Genomic DNA, 5712 nt, shown 5'->3' with positions numbered 1-5712 from the left:
ATTATTAAACTCTCTTGAACCTGGATGCAGACCTGTCACCCAGATTTTGTGTAATATTAATCTGTTATAAGGGGAGTAAAGGGCAGCATTGTGAAATTCTTTGGAGTAATCATTGAACTGCATTCAGGGATGGATTTCTGAAAGTGCAGCAGTATGGACTTCTGGAGAGGCAGGATGGCAAGCGCCACAGCAGCATGGAGCTCCTGAGGACCACAAGCACCAATGGCGCTGCCTGGCTGGTCCCAGCATCGCCACCATGGCTGGCAGGGGGGGCGCATTATTTCATTAAAGGCGAGGCCACGCATCAGAACAAAGCATTGCAAATGCATTTTTCTACCCTGCTGGTGCAATCCCCAATGGTTGTAGCTAAAACTAATCGTTGTATCCATAAAAGGGACGAGCTCAAAACAGTGACTTTTCTTTTTGGTTTCTCTGGAATGTTAGAGAGAGCCTGTTTTACAGGCGCGAGGGGGTGGTTCTTGCTCCGTGTGTGCAGAAGAGCCAGGAAGGGGCGAGGGAAGGAGGCCGGCCACCAGCTGGTGGGTGGATGGGAGGGGGCGCTTCTCGTGGCCCAGCGACGCCCCACCCTGGCCCGCCCCTCACAGCCCAAGCAGGAAGGAAGCGAAGCACCAAGCGGGCATGTAGCACCCTGCTTGTGGTTAACACTTAGCTGGAATGAAATATTCAACGCAGCAATAGAGAAATTAAAATAATATTTTATTTGTCAGACAAATAAATGAGAGGCACAGTGGTATATGGTTACCAAAGCTCTGCCCTTCCAGCCCTGATGGCCAGCACTTATATTCCCTCAGCCCAGCCCCCTTGCTCCTCCTTTGGCTGCCTCTATCCAATCAGCCTGGTTGAAATTCCTATTGGCTGTTTGCTAGAACCAATCATAAAAGATACACCCATTTCCTGTTACCTTTTATGGGAGACAGAGAGCTATATTTTCTTCTATTTATAAATGGCAAATAAGTAGTCATATATCTTACATTTACCTCGACCAGGCACCTTAATTACCAGATAACCTTTGGCCCCTCTTGCCCTATTCCCTGCAAAACAGATGGCTAATGGTTCTAATTTTATCTTAAACAGAGATCTTGGGTTCATCTCCTCACACACCATCTATGAAAGATCTCCTTCTTTGGAGGTCTTTAAGCAGAGACTCGACAACCATATGTCAGGAGTGCTCTGATGGTGTTTCCTGCTCGGCAGGGGTTTGGACTCGATGGCCCTTGTGGTCTCTTCCAACTTTATGATTCTATGATTCTATGAAATAAGAATCTAACATAAGAATCTAACATTTCTTACATTCTAAATCCTTTGCATAATTACATTTAAGCCAATATATTTCATAACATATATAGTTTTTTTAGAAGAAAGGGAACTTAGTAAAAGCTAAGCTAAATTCTAAGTTCTCTAAAGCTTCAAAGCAGTTTCAGAGAGCTGCTTTGCCTAGTCCAGCTGCTGTTTCTATTTGCCCTTTTAACCTTATGAAAATGTGGCTCAAGTCTCTAATGGGAGGCACAATAATTCCTACTATTTACCAACTTAATTGCAGCTTGATTGTATTCTGTAATATGTAGGGTCAGTGACCTCAGCCTTTTTATGACCGCAATAAACCAGAGGGGCCCTCTGCCCAAGAGCTTGCCAGCTGCCTATTGGTTTCCTGCCTCGAAAGAAACATTTGTGAATTTAAGCTAATTTTTAAGATACAACCTTGATCAAAAAATATAAGCCTTGATCAAGAATACAGACTTTGATCAGTTGCCTCAGGCAAGCAGGCGATCTGTGGAGCAAAGCCTGTCCTGGATGACAGGGCAACCCGCCCATGACTCCCAAGCCTACAGTGAGCCGGGGGAAGGGGGGAGCTTTGCCACTTTGCCAGCGGCCCTGACAGGCGTAGGCTTGGGAGTCACAGGTGGGGATACGCATGCAGAGTGTCACCCTCCCTCAGGATGTCACCCGGTGTGGCCCGCCCCCAATGCACCCCCTTGCTCCGCCCCTGAGCAGAGCTCCAAGACTTGGAGGCCTCCGGAGCCAAACAGAAAAATACCAAAGACCTCCATATAAAAACCTGGCGACCCAAAGGCTAACACTGTATAAAAGACTTCTTCAAAAACAACAAAGCTACAGTGCAGTTTGGTCAACAACAGTGTCTACCAACTGCAATGAGCAGCCTTACATAATGTTTCTAGCGAATCATTAAACCATCCCTCTAATTTTTTTTTTCTTCACAACTATTCAATGCTGTACATTGGATGATTTGCATTTCAGTTTAATGTATACTCAAGTGAGTGGTGCTTACTTGCAGAAACTAATGCTTCCCAGAACATAGCTGTCAACCGTCCCTTATTTGGTGGGAAAGTCCCTTATTCCAGCGCTGTGTCCAGCTGTTGTCCCTTATTGATGATGTCCCTTAAATTTCCCGGGTTTCAAAGGAAGTAGCTCCTTTCCCTCCCTCCCTGCCGGCCAGGGAGGAGGGAGGCTCCAACTGTGTTGCTTGGCTGCGTTGCTCACCCAATAAGGAGTCTAAGAACGACTGGGGGGTGTAGCTTGCATGCTTTGTGCCGATCAAATCGGCCGCGTTGCCTGGAGACTCGCCTTTGCTCAGCGCTTCCCAGCGGAGAGGTGACGGTGGTTTTCCTTGCTGCATCCCCTTGGCTGGGTTGCTGCGCTGTGGGAACCACCGCTTGAGGCTTTGTTTGGCTGCTGGTTGACTAAAATCCCTTATTTTGGCTGCTGATCCCTTATTTTCAAGGCTGCTGGTCCCTTATTTTCAAATCTGCAAGTTGACAGCTATGTTCCAGAACAGATCCAAATGCTCTTGAAGGCGGAGAACTCATAATTCAGGATTACCTGTAAACTTAGTTTGTTTGTTACACTCGGAGTAGAGAGCAGCATTGTGAAATCATTTGCAGATAAAATTATTCCACTTTAATTAGGTATGACTGCATTGTGTCCAGTATTTCCTGAACTTTCTCCCATTGAAACACTCACACATATTTTTCTTTTTAGCATAGTTTTTATTCATTTTCATCTTGAAACTGTTTAACATGATGGCATTAGGCTATATCTTTGTATACATTAGAGCATATGACATGCAACAATGTGAAGAAGGAAGGACAATAACTAAACCGTACATCCTCTCATAGTGCCTAAATCCATTCCTACAAAGGTTATGGGGCCCAGTGAAGACAAAATTCAAAGTATTATAGTGGGTGTGGCTAGATTTTCTTAAGAGAGAAGAGAGATTCAAAGCGGGCATTTTTTCTATTTCCTGGTGAGCACCTGGTGACTTCCACTGACTCCAATGTGAAAGGGATTAGCTCCCTCTTCCCTCTCAGAGCAGTAGCTAGTCCAGATACAGAGAGAAGATGGCTGTTTTATTCTAAGCCAGAAACAGAAAGTCACTTAACTAATTGACAGCATGGAGATGCCAAAGGCAAACCCATCTATTACTACAGACTTTTTAAAGAACCAGGAGGAAACAAAGCCATTGCCTGACAACAACAACTACAGATCAGCAATACTTTTATACCTGACCATGACATGCAGGTTGGTTATACCAAATGCAGTGATTATTCTAAGCAGAAAAGTGAAAGTTCCTACTGAACACGACTGGACAGCTATCAAGAGAGTTGTCAGACATCTAAATGGTATAATGAACTGTAAATTAAAGTTGCCAACTTACAGTGATCCTGAACTGGTAGGTTACATGGACACTGAATGGGCTGGGGGTGTAAAAAACTATAAATCTGTGGGTGGGTATGTCTTTATGTCTGCCAATGGGGTAGTTATATACAGAATTGTATAGCCTTGTCTTCTACAGGATCCAAATACATTGGAGCCATCCTGTCTGAACTAGTTAAAGCCAAGCCAGACTGGTGAGCTCCGATACTAGCGGAACTATTCACTGTGGTGGACAAAACTGGAATTCTGCCTAATTCATGGCAGAATTACATAATTATCCCAATCTTTAAAAAGCAGGACAAAAAGTTACCTTCCAACTATCGACCAATAAGCCTATTGTCAAATATTGGGGAATTGTATGCAAAACATCTATTATCCAAATTAACTGTGTGGCTTGACCTAAACAACATCATAGGCCCAGAGCAGGCAGGGTTTAGGCCAGGGAAATCCACTTTACGTATCTGTATAGTGTTATCCCATTTAGCCACCAAGTACATGCGACACCATAAAGAAGGACTATTTGTGGCCTTTTTAGATCTTAAGGCTGCTTTTGACTCAGTCGACAGAGGACTGTTATGGTCCAAACTGGAGACACTGGGCTTAGACCCCAGGTTACTTTACCTGATTAAAAAGCTTTACTCAAATAATACCTGTCGTATAATAATAACTCCAGGGGATGAGGTGTCAGACCCTGTTGCTATAAATTGAGGTGTGAAACAGGGATGTGTTCTTGCTCCCTCTCTTTTTAATCTCTTCTTAAATGACCTTGCCCCATTACTAAAACTGGTGGATGCTCACAGCCCAAAACTCAATGCATCAAAAATTCCCATTCTCCTATATGCACATGATATGATTCTGCTCTCACAGACTGTTGTTGTTGTTGTTTAGTCGTTTAGTCGTGTCCGACTCTTCGTGACCCCATGGACCAGAGCACACCAGGCACTCCTGTCTTCCACCGCCTCCCGCAGTTTGGTCAGGCTCATGTTTGTAGCTTCGAGAACACTGTCCAACCATCTTGTCCTCTGTCGTCCCCTTCTCCTTGTGCCCTCCATCTTTCCCAACTTCAGGGTCTTTTCCAGGGAGTCTTCTCTTCTCATGAGGTGGCCAAAGTATTGGAGCCTCAACTTCAATCTGTCCTTCCAGTGAGCACTCAGGGCTGATTTCCTTAAGAATGGATACGTTTGATCTTCTTGCAATCCATGGGACTCTCAAGAGTCTCCTCCAACACCATAATTCAAAAGCATCAATTCTTCGGCGATCAGCCTTCTTGATGGTCCAGCTCGCACTTCCATACATCACTACTGGGAAAACCATGGCTTTAAATATACGGACCTTTGTTGGCAAGGTGATGTCTCTGCTTTTTAAGATGCTGTCTAGGTTTGCCATCGCCTTTCTCCCGAGGAGCAGGTGTCTTTTAATTTCGTAACTGCTGTCTCCATCTGCAGTGATCACGGAGCCCCAAAAAATAAAATCTCTAACTGCCTCCATTTCTTCCCCTTCTATTTGCCAGGAGGTGATGGGCTAGAATTGGCTTAAAGCATTTGTTAAGTGCCTGTATTGACTGTCTAGTATGAAAATGAGTATGAATTTTGACAAAAGCAAAATAATGGTTTTCAGGAATTCTCATAAGAGATATACTTGGGTTTTTTGGTGGGAAACACATCCAGGAGATATTTGAATTCAACTACTTGGGGATCACTTTCCATCACAGGCTCCAGTGGTCTTCACACTGCACAGGGGCAGTAAACGCCAGCAAGCTGTCCATGCGGGCCATATTGCGCTTCTTTGCAACAAGAGGTAACCAACACATCCCTTCAGCCCTCAAGGCTTTTAATGCTAAAGCCAGAGCTCAACTGCTCTATGGAATTCCAATCTGGATGTCAGGGTTTTCCCAGTCAGCGGAAAGAGTGCAGGCAGCCTTTCTATTTAAGATCTTCGCTGTCCCACGATGCGTACCTTACGCAGCCCTGTGTTTTGAGGGAGGCCAACATAAGCTAGAGACAGTTGCCTGGACAAGTT

This window comes from Podarcis raffonei, chromosome 3 (genome assembly GCF_027172205.1).
Source record: "Podarcis raffonei isolate rPodRaf1 chromosome 3, rPodRaf1.pri, whole genome shotgun sequence".
In the NCBI taxonomy this organism is placed as follows: Eukaryota; Metazoa; Chordata; class Lepidosauria; order Squamata; family Lacertidae; genus Podarcis; species Podarcis raffonei.
This window is presented reverse-complemented; position numbering follows the sequence as displayed.